Raw genomic sequence first — 18,972 nt, 5'->3', positions numbered from 1 at the left:
TTGGCTGGCTGAGGTCATGTGACGGGCTAGGGAATCCCCAGAGTCAGGAGGAGTCACCCAGTGGTGAATTGGGAGATCAGCAGCCAGATGGGTGGGAGGAGTACACCTAGGACCTGAATAGGGCTGGGCTTTCCCCACACAATGCTGGCTCCACCCCCTGTGGTGCGATTGATGACCCTAGCCCTGCCAGTGAATAGAGTGAGGGGCTGAGCACATCAAGGGTGCTCCCCAACCAGCTGCGACTGGTTTTTCCCCTCACCCTGAACCAAGAACAAAGGTAAACCTGTGTATAAGAAGGGGCTGTGACCCCATGTAAAATGTTTCTTTGCTGATCCTAACTTGAGGGGGGCCTGCTGCTGCTGGGCGCCAGGAGAGACCGCCACTGGGGACTGCCTCCCTGCTGGAGGGCCCTGTGAGCTGGCCCCTGGGCCCAGTCTTTGTCCCCCTGCACCTGAAGACTTTTCCTGGACCTTGCCTGCAGGCGCCTGGGAAGCGCTGCACCTTGGCTTGCTGAGAAGTGCCTTCACCTGTGGCCAGCAGCGCTGAGCTGCGAGGATTTGCGGGAGAACCCCGACGTAGGGATTCCACCGCTGTTGCCAGGATTTAAAGCGGGTGCCCACCCCGCATTGTGGCGCTCGTCGGCGGGTGCCCACCCCGCTTATCTCTTTATTTAACGTACGGGAGCCCACCCCGCATACGTGTGCTCTTGCGGGTGCCTACCCCGCATATCTACCGCCTTGTATTCAAATTACGGGGTCGCAAGGGACTTTGCGCTGTAAACGGGAGCCTACCCCGTAGCAACCCCGATCGGCCCAGAGAATCACCGCCACGGTTAAAGAGGAAGTCAGGCTGCATGTTGCCTGATGTGGGGCGGGACTTCCGCTTTCACGAAGGAAGCCCCGCGCCCACGGAATCCCCCGGAAGCCGGCACAGGGAGAAGTGCGTGAAGGGAGGCCTGCCGCCAGCTGGGGACAGAAGGCTGCTGTTGATCCTGGCGGGGCTCCCTGGTGACGGTGGGAGAGCCCCGCGGTACTGAGGGAAGGAGCTGACGGGAGCCTACCCCGCGCTCCAGTGCCAAGGCCGAGCCGGGAGCAGAGAGGTGTTGCTGGACCCAGTGGGGTTCCCCGGTGACGGTGGGAACCCCGTGTACGGCCCCGCAGCAAGAGGAAGCGGAGCCTGAGGTTCGGCAGGAGCCTACCCCGCCTACCATCGGAGGAGAGGGCCCCGTGTGCAGCCCAGCAGCCGCCGTCACCACGAGACCGAAGGAGAGCCGGTGAGTGGGGCGCGAGCTTCGGTGGTTGGGGGGGGTGTCGGGCCACAGTGACGGTGGCCGCACCCCTGTGCAAGCTACATCCCAGCTGCCCCATCTGACAGTGGGCAGCTGCAACGTGTTGGGGGCAGCATTAATCAAGAGCCCAGTGAGGCTCCAACTATGGGGGCATTTTCTTTGGCGTATCAAGAGCCCATGAGGCTCCCATGCCGTTTTGGGAGCATTCTTCTTTTAGAGCCTAGGTGGCTCCAGTGCTGTATATTGTTTTGAAAGGCACTGTGGTGCCCAGGCTCAGTCCCCACAGCTGCCCAGCACTTAGTGGGCAGCTGCAACGTTTAGGTTATGCCCAGTGCTACTTTGCGCTTTGGCTTGCGCAGCCTGCGCAGTCTTGCCCTGACTCTGCTGGACAAAGGGCATTTGAGCCCCTGAGAGGCCAGTTGGCCTGGGGACAGTTTCCCTGTGTTTTGCCCTCCCCTAGGGTACCTGGTGACTTATGTGAGTTTGGCGCAATTGTGTTTTCCTGCACCTCTGAATGTGTTTTTATGCGTCATGTGCCTTGTGTTTACACCTCTGAATGTGTTGTGATGCATCATGTGTAATGTGTTTCTACCCCTACAGGGTGGTGCTAGTGAGGTCCTGGTTCCCTGCACAATATTTTCCTAAGGTGGTTAGGGTTGCGTAGGTGGTACTTACCTGTTACCAGTAGTTACTGGTTGTGTGCTACATGTGTTATTTTGTGCTACAGTAATTTTATATCCTGTGTTCTAAGTGCTAAGTTCTAAAAGTGCTAATTCCTGACAGTGGTCCATGTGGCCCTGTCCCCTGTACATATAATACCTTGTAACATTCTGCCCAGTGCCAGTTGGCACAGTGTAAATTGTTTGAATAGTATCTAATGTGTTTTGGTATAATACAAAGGCTATTTTTATATAATACCTTGTGTGGAGTTTCTTTTGTGGTGGGCCTAGGGTGTTGTTGCTGGGTGCGCGCGCAAGCGCTTTACACATCGCCTCTGGGATAAGCCTGACTGCTCGTGCCAAGCTACCAAGGGGGTGAGCAGGGGTTATCTTTGGCGTGTAACTCCCCAGCCCTGACTAGAGTGGTGGTTTCTGCCTGTCTTTGGCGCAAGCCCTAGCCAACCAGAAATCCCATTTCTAACAACGCCGTTTCCTGTCGCGGACACTAGGCTGACCCACACAAGTGAGGTACCATTTTTCTTGGAAGATTTTGGGGAACGCGGGGTGGGTGTTAATTTGTTGATCCACTCAGATTCCAGAACTTTCCACCACAGAAATGTGGGGAAAATGTGTTTTTTGGACAATTTTTTAGGTTTGCAAAGGATTTCAGGTAACAGAACCTGGTGGGAGGCAGTCTAGTCACCCCATCCTGGATTCCCCTGGGTGTCTAGTTTTAAAAAATGTGTAGGTTTGCTAGGTTTCCCTAGGTGCCGGCAGAGCTAGGGTTCAAAAACTAAAGCTAGGCACTTTGCCAAAAAATCGTCATTTTTCACTGCGAAATTGAAGTGTGACCACGTTGCGTTTTGCACCGTTTCCTGTCACACCGTTTCCTGTTCCTGGACAGGGCCACATGTCACCCTGACAAGTGAGGTACCATTTTTCTCAGAAGACCTTGGAGAACACGGGGTAGGTGGAAATTTGTGGATCCACTCAGATTCCAGAAATTTCCACGACAGAAATGTGGGGAAAATGTGGGTTTTTTGACAATTTTTTAGGTATTCAAGGGAATCTGGGTAACAGAGCCTGGTGGGAGGCAGCTTAGTCACCCCATCCTGGAATCCCCTGGATGTGTAGTTTTTGAAAATATGTAGGTTTGCTAGGTTTCCCTAGGTGACGGCAGAGCTAGGGGTCAAAAACTACAGCTAGGCACTTTGCCAAAAAAGGGTCATTTTTCACTGCGAAATTGAGGTGTGACCACGTTGTGTATTACGCCGTTTCCTGTCGCGGACACTAGGCTGACACCCACACAAGTGAGGTACCATTTTTCTCGGAAGACGCGGGGGGGGGGGGGGGAGGGAATTTATGGATCCACACAGATTCCAGAACTTTCCACCACAGAAATGTGGGGAAAATGTGTTATTTTTGACACTTTTTTAGGTTTGCAAGGAATTCTAGGTAGCAGAACCTGGTGGGAGGCAGTCAAGTCACCCCATCCTGGATTCCACTAGGTGTCTAATTTCAAAAATGTATTGGTTTGCTAGGTTTCACAAGGTGCCGATTGAGCTAGGGTTAAAAAACTACAGCTAGGCACTTTGCCAAAAAAGGGTCATTTTTCACTGCGAAATTGAGGTGTGACCATGTTGCATTTTGCGCCGTTTCCTGTCGCGGACACTAGGCCGACCCACACAAGTGACGTACCATTTTTCTAGGAAGACTTTGGGGAACACGGGGTGGGAATTTGTGGATCCACGCAGATTCCAGAACTTTCCACCTCAGGAGTGTGGGAAAAATGTGTTTCTTTGACAATTTTTTAGGTTTGCAAGGGATTCTGGGTAACAGACCCTTAAGGGAGGCAGTCAAGTCACCCCATCCTGGATTCCCCTGGGTGTCTAGTTTTCCAAAATGTATAGGTTTGCTTGGTTTCCCTAGGTGCTGGCAGAGCTAGGGTTCAAAAACTACAGCCAGGCACTTTGCCAAAAAAGGGTCATTTTTCACTGCGAAATTGAGGTGTGTTCTCGTTGCGTTTTGTGCCGTTTCCTGTCGCGGGCACTAGGCTGACCCACACAAGTGAGGCACCATTGTTATCGGAAGACTTTGGGGAACGCGGGGTGGGTGGGAATTTGTGGATCCACGCAGATTCCAGAACTTTCCACCACAGAAATTGGGGGAAAATGTGTTTCTTTGACATTTTTTTAGGTTTGCAAGGGATTCTGGGTAACAGACCCTGATGGGAGGCAGTCAAGTCACCCCATCCTGGATTCCCCTGGGTGTCTAGTTTTCCAAAATGTATAGGTTTGCTAGGTTTCCCTAGGTGCTGGCAGAGCTAGGGTTCAAAAACTAAAGCTAGGCACTTTGCCAAAAAAGCGTCATTTTTCACTGCGAAATTGAGGTGTGACCACGTTGTGTATTACGCCGTTTCCTGTCGCGGACACTAGGCCGACCCACACAAGTGACGTACCATTTTTCTCGGAAGACTTTGGGGAACACGGGGGGTGGGAATTTGTGGATCCACGCAGATTCCAGAACTTTCCACCAAAGAAATGGGGGGAAAATGTGGTTTTATTGACAATGTTTTAGGTTTGCAAGGGATTCTGGGTAACAGAACATGGTGTGTGGCACTCAAGTCACCCCATCCTGGATTCCCCTAGGTGCCTAGTTTTCAAAGATGTATAGGTTTGCTAGGTTTCCCTAGATGCTAGAAGAGCAAGGGCTCAAAAACTACAGCCAGGCACTTTGCCAAAAAAGCGTCATTTTTCACTGCAAAATTGAGGTGGGAATTTGTGGATCTATGCAGATTCCAGAACTTTCCACCACAGAAATGTGGGGAAAATGTGTTTTTTTGGACAATTTTTTAGGTTTGCAAAGGATTCCAGGTAACAGAACCTGGTGGGAGGCAGTCAAGTCACCCCATCCTGGATTCCCCTGGGTGTCTAGTTTTAAAAAATGTATAGGTTTGCTAGGTTTCCCTAGGTGCCGGCAGAGCTAGGGTTAAAAAACTACTGCTAGGCACTTTGCCAAAAAAGCGTCATTTTTCACTGTGAAATTGAGGTGTGACCACGTTGCGTTTTGCGCCGTTTCCTGTCGCGGACACTAGGACGACCCACACAAGTGACATACCATTTTTCTCGGAAGACTTTGGGGAACACAGGGGGGTGGGAATTTATGTATCCACGCAGATTCCAGAACTTTCCACCACAGAAATGTGAGGTAAATGTGTTTTTTTGACAATGTTTTAGGTTTGCAAGGGATTATGGGTAACAGAACATGGTGGGAGGCAGTCAAGTCACCCCATCCTGGATTCCCCTGGGTGCCTAGTTTTCAAAAATGTATAGGTGTGCTAGGTTTCCCTAGGTGCCAGAAGAGCTGGGGTTAAAAAACGACAGCTAGGCAATTTTCCAAAAAAGGGTCATTTTTCACTGCGAAATTGAGGTGTGACCACGTTGCGTTTTGCGCCGTTTCCTGTCCCGGACACTAGGCCGACTCACACAAGTGACGTACCATTTTTCTAGGAAGACTTTGAGGAACACGGGGGGTGGGAATTTGTGGATCCACGCAGATTCCAGAACTTTCCTCCTCAGAAATGTGGGGAAAATGTGTTTTTTTTTTACAATGTTTGAGGTTTGCAAGGGATTCTGGGTAACAGAACATGGTGGGAGGCAGTCAAGTCACCCCATCCTGGATTCCCCTGCGTGCCTAATTTTAAAAAACGTATAGGTTTGCTAGGTTTCCCTAGGTGCTGGCAGAGCTAGGGTTCAAAAACGAAAGCTAGGCACTTTGCCAAAAAAGGGTCATTATTCACAGCGAAATTGAGGTGTGACCACATTGTGTATTACGCCGTTTCCTGTCACGGACACTAGGCCGACCCACACAACTGAGGTACAATTTTTCTCTGAAGACTTTGGGGAACGTGGGGTGGGTGGGAATTTGTGGATCCATGCAGATTCCAGAACTTTTCACCACAGAAATGTGGGGAAAATGTGTTTTTTTTTAAAACAATTTTTTAGGTTTGCAAGGGATTCTGGGTAACAGAACCCCATGGGAGGAAGTCAAGTCACCCCATCCTGTATTCCCCTGGGTGTCTAGTTTTCAAAAATCTATAGGTTTGCTAGGTTTCCCTAGGTGCTGGCAGAGCTAGGGTTAAAAACCTACAGCTAGGCACTTTGCCAAAAAAGCATCATTTTTCACTGCGAAATTGAGGTGTGACCACGTTGCGTTTTGCACCGTTTCCGGTCGCGGACACAAGGACGACCCACACAAATGAGGTACCATTTTTCTGGGAAGATTTTGGGGAACGCGGGGTGGGTGGAAATTTGTTGATCCACGCAGATTCCAGAACATTTCACCACTGAAATGTGGGTTTTTTGACAATTGTTTAGGTTTGCAAGGGAATTTGGGTAACAGAACCTGATGGGAGGCAGCTAAGTCACCCCATTCTGGATTCCCCTGGGTGTCTAGTTTTCAATGAATAGGTTTGCTAGGTTTCCATAGGTGCCGGAAGAGCTAGGATTAAAAAACTACAGCTAGGATCTTTGCCAAAAAAGCATCATTTTTCACTGCGAAATTGAGGTGTGACCACGTTGCGTTTTGCACAGTTTCCTGTCGCAGGCACTACGCCGATCCACACAAGTGAGGTACCATTTTTCTCAGAAGACTTTGGGAAATGTGGGGTGGGTGGAAATTTGTGGATCCACGCAGATTCCAGAACTTTCCACCACAGAAAAGTGGGGGAAAATGTGGGGTTTTTGACAATTTTTTAGGTTTGCAAGGGAATCTGGGTAGCAGAACCTGCTGGGAGGCAGCTAAGTCACCCCATCCTGGATTCCCCTGGGTGTCTAGTTTTCAAAAATGTGTAGGTTTGCTAGGTTTCCCTAGTTGCCGGCAGAGCTAGGGTTCAAAAACTACAGCTAGCCTCTTTGCCAAAAAAGGGTCATTTTTCACTGCGAAATTGAGGTGTGACCACGTTGCGTTTTGCACCATTTCCTGTTGCAAGCACTAGGCCGACCCACACAAGTGAGGAGCCATTTTTCTGGGAAGAATTTGGGGAACGTGGGGTGGGTGGTAATTTGTGGCTCCACGCAGATTCCAGAACTATTCACAGCAGAAATGTGGGGAATTTTTTTTTTCTTTATATTTTTTTAGGTTTGCAAGGGATTCTGGGTAACAGAACCTGGTGGGAGGCCGTCCAGTACTCCCATTATGGATTCACCTGGGTGTCTAGTTTTCAAAAATGTGTAGGTTTGCTAGGTTTCCCTAGGTGCCGGTAGAGCTAGGGTTCAAAAACTACAGCTAGAAACTTTGCCAAAAAAGGGTCATTTTTCACTGCGAAATTGAGGTGTGACATTGTTGCGTTTGGCGACGTTTCCTGTCGCGGACACTAGGCCGACCCACACAAGTGACATGCCATTTTTCTTGGAAGACTTTGGGGGACACAGGGGGGTGGGAATTTGTGGATCCACACAAATTCCAGAACTTTCCACCACAGAAATGTTGTGAAAATGTGTTTTTTTTGTCAATGTTTTAGATTTGCAAGGGATTCTGGGTATCAGAATATGGTGGGAGGCAGTCAGGTCACCCCATCCTGGATTCCCCTGGGTGCCTAGCTTTAAAAAATGTATAGGTTTGCTAGGTTTCCCTAGGTTACGCAAGAGCTAGGGTTCAAAAACTACAGCTAGGCACTTTGCCAAAAAAGGGTCATTTTTCACTGCGAAATTGAGGTGTGACCACGTTGCGTTTTGCGCCGTTTCCTGTCGCGGACACTAGGCCGACCCACACAAGTGATGAACCATTTTTCTCGGAAGACTTTGGGGGACACGGGGGGGGGGGGGTAGAATTTATGGATCCACGCAGATTCCAGAACTTTCCACCACAGAAAAATGGGGAAAATGTGTTTTGTTTGACAATTTTTTAGGTGTGCAAGGGATTCTCGGTAACAGAACCTGTTGGGAGGCCTTCAAGTCACCCCATCCTGGATTCCCCTGGGTGTCTAGTTTTTAAAAATGTGTAGGTTTGCTAGGTTTCCCTAGGTGCCGGCAGTGCTAGGGTTCAAAAACTACAGCTAGGCTCTTTGCCAAAAAAGGGTCATTTTTCACTGTGAAATTGAGGTGTGACCATGTTGCGTTTTGTGCCGTTTCCTGTTGCAGTCAGTAGGCCGACCCACACAAGTGAGGAACCATTTTTCCGGCAAGACTTTGGGGAACGTGGGGTGGGTGGGAATTTGTGGATCCACGCAGATTCCAGAACTTTCCACCACAGAAATGTGGGGAAAATGTGTTTTTTTTTTTACAATGTTTTTAGGTTTGTAAGGGATTCTGGGTAACAGAACATGGAGGGAGGCAGTCAAGTCACCCCGTACTGGATTCCCCTGGGTGTCTAGTTTTAAAAAATGTATAGGTTTGCTAGGTTTCCCAAGGTGCCGGAAGAGCTAGGGTTCAAAAACTAAAGCTAGGCACTTTGCCAAAAAACGGTCATTTTTCACTGCGAAATTGAGGTGTGACCACGTTGTGTATTACGCCGTTTCCTGTCGTGGACACTAGGCCGACCCACACAAGTGAGGAACCATTTTACTGGGAAGACTTGGGGAAGGCGGGGGGTTGGAATTTGTGGATCCACGCAGATTCCAGAACTTTCCACCACCGAAATGTGGGAAAAAAATGTGTTTTTTGACAATTTTGTAGGTTTGCAAGGGATTCTGGGTAATAGAACCTGGTGGGAGGCAGTCAAGTCACCCTATCCTGGATTTCCCGGGTGTCTAGTTTTAAAAAATGTATAGGTTTGCTAGGTTTCCCAAGGTGCCAGCAGAGCTAGGGTTAAAAAACTACAGCTAGGCACTTTGCGAAAAAAGGGTAACTTTTCATTGCAAAATTGAGGAGTGACCACGTTGCGTTTTGCACCGTTTCCTGTCACAGGCACTAGGCCGACCCACACAAGTGAGCTAACATTTTTATCGGAAGAATTTGGAGAACGCGGGGTGGGTGGGAATTTGTGGATCCATGTAGTTTCCAGAACTTTCCACCACAGAAATTTGGGGAAATGGTGTTTTTGTGGACAATTTCTTTAGGTTTGCAAGGGATTCTGGGTAACAGAACCTGTTGGGAGGCAGTCAAGTCTCCCCATCCTGGATTCCCCTTGGTGTCTAGTTTTAAAAAATGTGTAGGTTTGCTAGGTTTCCATAGGTGCCGGCAGAGCTAGGGTTCAAAAACTAAAGCTACTCACTTTGCCAAAAAAGGTTAATTTTTCACTACAAAATTGAGGTGTGACCACGTTGTCTTTTGCGCCGTTTCCCGTCGAGGGCACTAGGCCAACCCACACAAGTGAGGTACCATTTTTATCGGAAGACTTTGGGGAACGCAGGGTGGGTGGAAATTTGTGGATCCACGCAGATTCTAGAACTTTCCACCACAGAAATGTGGGGAAAATGTGGTTTGTTTGACAATGTTTTAGGTTTGCAAGGGATTCTGGGTAACAGAACATGGAGGAAGGCAGTCAAGTCACCCCATCCTGGATTCCACTGGTTGTCTAGTTTTCCAAAATGTATAGGTTTGCAAGGTTTCCCTAGGTGCCGGCAGAGCTAGGTTTCAAAAACTAAAGCTAGGCACTTTGCCAAAAAAGGGTCATTTTTCACTGCGAAATTGAGGTGTGACCACGTTGTGTATTACGCCGTTTCCTGTCGTGGACACTAGGCCGACCCACACAAGTGAGGAACCATTTTTCTGGGAAGACTTTGGGGAACGCAGGGTGGGTGGGAATTTGTCGATCCACGCAGATTCGAGAAGTTTACACCACAGAAATGTGGGGAAAATGAGTTTTTTTTAACAATTTTTCAGATTTGCAAGGGATTCTGGGTAACAGAACCTGGTGGGAGGCAGTCAAGTCACCCCCTCCTCGATTCCCCTGGGTGTCTAGTTTTAAAAAATGTATAGGTTTGCTAGGTTTCCCTAGGTGCCGGCAGAGCTAGGGTTCAAAAACTACAGCTAGGCACTTTGCCAAAAAAGGGTCATTTTTCACAGCGAAATTGAGGAGTGACCACGTTGCGTTTTGCACCGTTTCCTGTCGCAGGCACTAGGTCGACTTACACAAGTGAGGTACCATTTTTCTCAGAAGACTTTGGGGAACGCGGGGTGGGTGAAAATTTGTGGATCCACACAGATTCCAGAACTTTCCACCACAGAGATGTGGGGAAAATGTGTTTTTTAAAAAAATATTTAGGTTTGCAAGGGATTCTGGGTAACAGAACCTGGTGGTAGGTAGTCAAGTCACCCCATCCTGGATCCCCCTGGGTGTCTAGTTTTCAAAAATGTATTGTTTTGCTATCTTTTCCTGGGTGCCGGCAGAGCTAGGGTTAAAAAACTACAGTCAGGCACTTTGCCAAAAAAGGGTCATATTTCACTGCGAAATTGAGGTGTGACCATGTTGCGTTTTACGCCGTTTCCTGTTGCAGGCTATTAGGAATGAGGGTCTCTAGTTGGCACAGGTATGCACTTGCGACAAGCAGGGACTCTCAATTCTAAGTCAGAGTAAGGGGATCACCCTTTTAATTAACCCCTGCTCACCCTTTAGGTAGTGTGGCGCAAGCAGTCAAGACTATTCTCAGGGCGTCATAGGTTAAGCATTTGTGAACACATACAGTAATGCAATGACACACCACAAATGGACACCAGTCAAGGTTATATCAAAAATAGTTCTCTTTATATAAGGCTTAGCACAAGACCAGAATAACGATTAAAATGACCACAGTATTATTTTAAAGTTCAATGTTCTTGTAGAAAGGCTTAAAATGCAAAAATAGGCTTCTGTTACTCAATTCTGCTTCTTTTCAGGCTTTGTACGTTTCGTACCTGGGTGTATGACTCGTCCGCATTAAAAACAAAGAAAGTACGAGTCAAACAATCGGTGCAGACTCCGGGGTCCGGGACGTGCACACTGCGGTGCGAACAGAACAAAGTAACTTAAGTTCGTGGGGTCCGCGACGGACAGTGCGGGACAAGTTGATGGGTCCGGGTCGTAGTTCGGCAGCGTACTCGGTCGGGTCCAGTCGCGGCGTCGAGACGCGGCGTTGGTATGGGACCTTCAGGGATACGTGCGGATGATCCGGATCAGCTTGCAGAGTCCGTGGCGTCGGCGTTCGAGCCGTACCTTCGGTGCGGATAGGCGGCGACACTTCTCGGCGCCGTACAGCATACGGGGAGGATCAGCGTATTGCAGTTTCTCGGCTCTGAGCACGGCACGGTGTAGTACGTTAGCAGCGTACGGACCGTACCTGCGGGACGATGGAGCTTGGGTCCGGCGTACAGGGTTCGGCAGCCAGGGATGTACGTCTCGAATCGGCGGGGAAGGTAAGGTGCAATGCAGCCGGGAGGGATACGGTGCGTACTAACGCTTTTGGATCAGTGTAGACACACGGTGCCGGGCGGCAAAGACACGGCTTCGCGGCGGATGTAGTACGAGGCGTACTGGGGCCAAATCCAGCGGGAAACAAGCACAGATCGTCCAGGCAACTCAATTTTAGAAGGCAGATGAGTCCAATGGTCCTGGGACTCAGTTCAGGGGGCAAGCTCTTTGTTGGACTTGGCCCTTCTGGCAGGTTCACCCCTGAACTTTTTGCTTTTACTGGTGACCTGGTGGGTAGTGTTTTGTGGTTTCTGCGCACTTTCCCTGTGTCCCAGAGTAAAGTGCGTGCGCCCCCTGAGTGCATGTGGTGAGATAGGCCTGCCCTCCCATAGGAATGCATGGGGAATGTATGTGTCCCTGGTAGTTCCTGATGCGTGGGGTGTGCAGGGTCGAGTCTGGTATGTGCGGACTCGTGTGATCGAATGCTTCGCAATGATGTATGATGCGTGATTATGTCATGTGCGGAAGTGCCACTTCCAGGAGTTGGCATATTAGTGTAAAAGGTGTCTGGCGTGTGATTGGCTGGAGCTGGCTGGTGAGCCTGGCTCCAGGAGTCTGGTTGGGTCTGCCCCAGTGGTGAGTGTGAGATTAGCATGCGGATGGCTGGGGAGGAGTGCACCTTGGACCTGAATAGGGCAGGGCTTTCCCCACACAATGCTGGCTCCGCCCCCTGTGGTGCGACTGATGACCCTAGCCCTGCCAGTGAATAGAGTGAGGGGCTGAGCACATCAAGGGTGCTCCCCAACCAGCTGCGACTGGTTTTCCCCCTCACCCTGAACCCAGAACAAAGGGATTTGGTGTATAAAAGAGGGGCTGTGACCCCATGAAAATGTTCTCGTTCTGTACTTGAATCTGCCAGGGGCGTGCTGCTGCTGGGGCCCAGGGGAAGGCTTGCCTCCCTGGGCCCTGCCCAGCCCCTGGATGCCAGATGGACTTACTGGACCTTTTCCTTTGCTGGGAGCTGCTTTGCTCCATCTTCTAATGCCCAGTACTGATTAGAACTTTTCCCTTTGCCAAGGCTGGTTACAGCCTACCAAGCGCCCTGGGAGCGCGTGGGCCTCGCAGCATGGCGCTGCACAACGAGCAAGAGAGAAAGAATCCCCAGCGTAGGGATTCCCCCATGATGCGTGCTTTCGCGGATGCCCACCCCGCTTCTTTGGTCGTTAATAGTGGGAGCCTACTCAGCTTTATGTTAAGTATATGCGGGTGCCCACCCCGCGACTTTGCCCGTGATGATCGCGGGTGCCCACCCCGCATCATGGCCGCCTTCTTAATATTTCTCACGTCGCGGGTGCCCACCCCGCGACGTAACTGTCTCCCCGATCACCGCTGTGGCCCGAGTCGCGGGAGAACCGGAAGCCAGGCAGCCCGCGCCAAGACGTGGGCGGGGCTTGGCCCAGCGCGAGGGAAGTTCCGGCCAGCGAGCCGGGAAACGGAAGAAGCCATTGTCTTCCATCGGGGCTCCCGAGAGCGAGGGAGAGCCCCGGGTGACCAGCTGAAGTAAGGAGGAGTGGTTGCGGGCCGAGAGGGGCTCCCATGGTGTTGAGGGAGCCCCGTGAACCCAGAGCAGCCCAGGACGTCCGGAGCCTTGCAGGCTCCTTGCAGAAGTCCCGGTCCCAAGTGAGGGACCGGGCGAAGCACCGCCTCCCCGAGGAGAAGGCTGGAGTCCCTAGCCTGCCGGTGAGTGGGGACGGAGGTGGAAGAGGGCTCCAACGTACGCCAGCATTGTTGTTTAGAGCGCGGGCGCGCTCCAACGAGGGGGCAGCATTTCACGTTGTTGAGTCCAGAGGGACTCGTACATATAGGAGCAGTGTTTATTTTAGAGCGCTAGTGCGCTCCAGACTTGGGGGCCAATTATTCCCAGAGCCAGATGGCTCCAACGAAGGGGGCATTATTGTTCTCGAGTCCCTGAGCAGCGCTCCAACGAAGAGGGCATCATTTGTCTAGAGTCCTGAGGGACTCCAAGGGGGACATATTTATTTTTAGACCCCCGTGGCTCCAACGCTATGGGGGCATGTTGTTTACAGAGCCCAAGGGGGCTCCAGCATATTGGCACACAATTATTTCAGGAGCCCGTGTGCTCCAGGGGACATGATTTCCAGAGCCAGATGGCTCCCACGTTTGGCACACTGTTTGTTCTAGAGCCTAGAGGGCTCCAAGGATTGGCACAGTTTGTTTTGAAGGGCTAATGAGAGCCCATGCCTTATTTGCCTACCACAACTGCGCAGCACTTAGTGCCAGCTGCAGCGTTTAGGCCCTGTGCTTGTCCCCAGCTGCCCAGCAAGTAGTGGGCAGCTGCTACGTTTAGGTTTTGGCGCAACCTGGACACTGATGTGATTTTAGTGCTAGGAAATGTACGGTGTAGTATGTTTTGCGCACCCTGTGTTCATGCTTTTGGTGCTAGGAAATGTACTGTATATAGCATGTTTTGCGCACCCTGTGTCTTATACCTCTAAATGTGGTCTTTTCTGCCTAGGAGGTTGTTTTATCTTTTTAGGTTGATGGTAGGGAGAATGTACTTCCCTGTGCTATGTACGCCCCTAGAGTAGTTATACTTAGGTGGTTAGGTCTAATGCGTTAGACTGAGAAATTACATAAATGTGTTTCTGCCCCTGTGATGGATGCAGGATAGGTTTTATACCTGATGCTAGTGTGATGACGCTGAGGTCATTATTGCGCCAGTAGTTACTGGTTGTGCTCTACGGTTACTTTGTGTTTCCACTGGTATATGTCTACATTTACTATTGGTGATTTGTGCTAATTCCTGACAGTGGTCCATGTGGCCCTGTCCCCTGTACATATAATCCCTTGTAAATTCTGCCCGTGCCTGTTGGCACATTGTAAAGTGTGTGTTTTTATCTAATGTGTTTTGGTATAATACAGAGGCTATTTTTATATAATACCTTGTGTCGAGTTTCCTTTGTGGTGGGCCTTGGGTGTTGGTGCTGGGTGCGCGCGCAAACGCTTTACACATTGCCTCCGAGATAAGCCTGACTGCTCGTGCCAAGCTACCAAGGGGGTGAGCAGGGGTTATCTTTGGCGTGTAACTCCCCAGCCCTGACTAGAGTGGTGGTTTCTGCCTGGCTTTGGCGCAAGCCCTAGCCAACCAGAAATCCTATTTCTAACATTGGTGATCAGCGGTGGGATTTGGACTTGCGTTTGCGCAGTACCACAGCAGCAACTGGCCGCACTACAAAACTCTACATTTAGATAATCACATGGTCTAGGGATTATTGTTCTAAGTTTGTTTTTAAATGTCATTTCTGTGGAAATGTGTTTCTGGATTCACCAGTAAGGGTGGGATCGAGTGGTGCCAGCAGATGTGTGTCCAGTGCATGTATTCCCATTCCCAGTTCCCGGGGTAGTGGTACCTGTGTCACGTGGTGGTCAGGTTGAGAAATCAGGGGCGGTAGAAACTGTCTTACCAGTCTTGGGAGGGGTGGGGATGAATGTGTAATGCGCTGGATGAATGTGAATGTCCCATTCCCAGTTCCCGGAGTAATAGTACCTGTGTCACGTGGTGGTCAGGTTGAGAAATCAGGGGCGGTAGAAACTGTCTTACTAGTCTGGGGGGTGTGAGTGTGGATGAATGTTGTGGTGTGTGTAAATTCTTTTTGAGCTTGTCTTTGGGAGTGACCCTAGAAGAATGGTGCAGGTATCTCCACAAACCCTTGCGGCGGAGATGGTTCAGAGTAGCCCAGCTAGGTACCCTTATTTGTGGGGAGGTTGTGTGGTCTCACGCCTGAACTGGTTGAGGGCGTGACCCTGGGTTGTATTCCTAACCCCAACCTCAGTCTCCAGGACTGGTTGGTTCCATGAGGGAACACCAGGTAGGGAGCCTAGTCTGTCCTGTTGGACTGTTCTTCGAGGTGGTTCTCCTGTTTGAGGTAAGCTGGGAGTGTCTGTAGTCAGGCCTCCATCAGTTTTGGTGTCTAGCAGTGCCACTCCTAGGTGGAGGGTGCAGAGGTTCAGTTTTGAGGGGTGAGAGGGGGAAAGTGTCCCCAGTGGGAGCCAGTGGGTCAGGGGCCGGCCAGAAGGGCTGAGCCACCAATGAGTGACCATGGTGATGCCACTTCTGTCCTGGGGCGTCTTCACGCACTGTCAGAGGGACAGGAGGTCGTGAGCTCGGCGCCAGGCAGACTGTCACACGACACGCTAGGTATGTGTCACCCTCGGGAGGGTATATGTACTCCCAGGAAGTCCTGGTTCTCCGGGCAATTGTGAGGTGGTATCCCCCTGAAAGCAGGTGGGGTACAGTTGTGAGGGGTGAGAGGGGGAGAGGGTCCCCAGTGGGAACCAGTGGGTCAGGGGCCGGCCAGTAGGGCTGAGCCACCAATGAGTGACCATGGTGACGCCACTTCTGTCCTGGGGCATCTTCACGCACTGTCAGAGGGACAGGAGGTCGTGAGCTCTGCGCCAGGTTGCTGGGGCATCTTCACACACTGTCAGGAGGACAGGAGGTCGTGAGCTCTGCGCCAGGCAGACTGTCACACGACACACTAGGTATGTGTCACCCTTAGGAAGTCCTGGTCCGCCAGGCATCTGACCAAAGGGTACGTCCCTCGGTTGGGGAGCCAGTAGCCGGTGTTTCCGGATCAGGACGTAAGGACGACTGTAGTCAGTGTCCTGGCCGGTTTGCCTTCTAGGGGTACCACTCCAGTAGGGAGGGTGCGGAACTCTGGAAGGGGGTGCAGAGGGAGGGCGGCCTCGCCTCTGACCCCGGTGCAGCCGGCGAACTTGGATCCCAGGTGGTAGACCAGTTGGTGGAGAGAGGTCCTGAACTGGTGGGAGAGTTGTGTTCTGGTGGGTGCTTCCCTGGGAGGGTGCGGAACCCCAGAAGTAGAGGTAGGGTGGGGCATTCTTGCCCGTGACCTCTGGTCAGCCTGAGGGTGCGGACCCTAGGTTGAAGGATCAGTGGTAGTGGGGAACTACACTGAGAGGGAGAGTGGAGAATGGCTTGTATGCCAGGGGTTACTACCCCCCACTCTGGGTTTGGCAAGGACCAGTGGTATCTGGGTGGCCTAGGGCCTGGTCCTGGCCGTGGACAACTAGGTAGTACCAGTGGGGTAGCCTAGTTGGGCCTGAGTTCTTTTCGGTTGTTTTTTTTCAGATGGAACCATGTTGATTGAGAATGGCGTAGAACCGGAGAGTGTCCCTGCAATGCGGGCCTGCGTCCGTGTTCTATCGCCCCAAGCAGGGAAGACCATCACGGTGGTGATTGGCCAGCCCTGCGTTTTGGCTGGAAGGGGGTTGTGTTGGACTTGGCCCTTCTGGCAGGTTTACCCCTGAACTTTTTGCTTTTACTGGTGACCTGGTGGGTAGTGATTTGTGGTTTCTGCGCACTTTCCCTCTGTCCCAGAGTAAAGTGCGCGCGCCCGCTGAGTGCATGTGGTGAGATAGGCCTGCCCTCCCATAGGAATGCATGGGGAATGTATGTGTCCCTGGTAGTTCCTGATGCGTGGGGTGTGCAGGGTCGAGTCTGGTATGTGCAGACTCGTGTGATCGAATGCTTCGCAATGATGTAGGATGCGTGATTATGTCATGTGCGGAAGTGCCACTTCTAGGAGTTGGCATATTAGTGTAAAAGGTGTCTGGCGTGTGATTGGCTGGAGCTGGCAGGTGAGCCTGGCTCCAGGAGTCTGGTTGGGTCTGCCCCAGTGGTGAGTGTGAGATTAGCATGCGGATGGCTGGGGAGGAGTGCACCTTGGACCTGAATAGGACAGGGCTTTCCCCACACAATGCTGGCTCCGCCCCCTGTGGTGCGACTGATGACCCTAGCCCTGCCAGTGAATAGAGTGAGGGGCTGAGCACATCAAGGGTGCTCCCCAACCAGCTGCGACTGGTTTTCCCTCTCACCCTGAACCCAGAACAAAGTGATTTGGTGTATAAAAGAGGGGCTGTGACCCCATGAAAATGTTCTCGTTCTGTACTTGAATCTGCCAGGGGCGTGCTGCTGCTGGGGCCCAGGGGAAGGCTTGCCTCCCTGGGCTCTGCCCAGCCCCTGGATGCCAGATGGACTTACTGGACCTTTTCCTTTGCTGGGAGCTGCTTTGCTCCATCTTCTAATGCCCAGGACTGATTAGAACTTTTCCCTTTGCCAAGGCTGGTTACAGCCTACCAAGCGCCCTGGGAGCGCGTGGGCCTCGCAGCACGGCGCTGCACAACGAGCAAGAGAGAGGGAATCCCTAGCGTAGGGATTCCCCCATGATGCGTGCTTTCGCGGATGCCCACCCCGCTTCTTAGGTCATTAATAGCGGAAGCCTACTCCGCTTTATGTTAAGTATATGCGGGTGCCCACCCCGCGACTTTGCCCGTGATGATCGCGGGCGCCCACCCCGCGTCATGGCCGCCTTCTTAATATTTCTGACGTCGCGGGTGCCCACCCCGCGACGCAACTGTCTCCCCGATCACCGCTGTGGCCCGAGTCGCGGGAGAACCGGAAGCCAGGCAGCCCGCGCCAAGACGTGGGCGGGGCTTGGCCCAGCGCGAGGGAAGTTCCGGCCAGCGAGCCGGGAAGTGGAAGAAGCCAGTGTCTTCCACCGGGGCTCCCGAGAGCGAGGGAGAGCCCCGGGTGACCAGCTGAAGTAAGGAGGAGTGGTTGCGGGCCGAGAGGGGCTCCCATGGTGTTGAGGGAGCCCCGTGAACCCAGAGCAGCCCAGGACGTCCGGAGCCTTGCAGGCTCCTTGCAAAAGTCCTGGTCCCAAGTGAGGGACCGGGCGAAGCACCGCCTCCCCGAGGAGAAGGCTGGAGTCCCTAGCCTGCCGGTGAGTGGGGACGGAGGTGGAAGAGGGCTCCAACATACGCCAGCATTGTTGTTTAGAGCACGGACGCGCTCCAACGAGGGGGCAGCATTTCACGTTGTTGAGTCCAGAGGGACTCGTACATATAGGGGCAGTGTTTATTTTAGAGCGCTAGTGCGCTCCAGACTTGGGGGCCAATTATTCCCAGAGCCAGATGGCTCCAACGAAGGGGGCATTATTGTTCTCGAGTCCCTGAGCAGCGCTCCAACGAAGAGGGCATCATTTGTCTAGAGTCCTGAGGGACTCCAAGGGGGACATATTTATTTTTAGACCCCCGTGGCTCCAACGCTATGGGGGCATGTTGTTTACAGAGCCCAAGGGGGCTCCAGCATATTGGCACACAATTATTTCAGGAGCCCGTGTGCTCCAGGGGACATGATTTCCAGAGCCAGATGGCTCCCACGTTTGGCACACTGTTTGTTCTAGAGCCTAGAGGGCTCCAAGGATTGGCACAGTTTGTTTTGAAGGGCTAATGAGAGCCCATGCCTTATTTGCCTACCACAACTGCGCAGCACTTAGTGCCAGCTGCAGCGTTTAGGCCCTGTGCTTGTCCCCAGCTGCCCAGAAAGTAGTGGGCAGCTGCTACGTTTAGGTTTTGGCGCAACCTGGACTCTGATGTGAGTTTGGTGCTAGGAAATGTACGGTGTAGTATGTTTTGCTCACCCTGTGTTCATGCTTTTGGTGCTAGGAAATGTACTGTATATAGCATGTTTTGCGCACCCTGTGTCTTATACCTCTAAATGTGGTCTTTTTTGCCTAGGAGGTTGTTTTATCTTTTTAGGTTGATGGTAGGGAGAATGTACTTCCCTGTGCTATGTACGCCCCTAGAGTAGTTATA

Source organism: Triturus cristatus, chromosome 1_1 (genome assembly GCF_964204655.1).
Source record: "Triturus cristatus chromosome 1_1, aTriCri1.1, whole genome shotgun sequence".
In the NCBI taxonomy this organism is placed as follows: Eukaryota; Metazoa; Chordata; class Amphibia; order Caudata; family Salamandridae; genus Triturus; species Triturus cristatus.
This window is presented reverse-complemented; position numbering follows the sequence as displayed.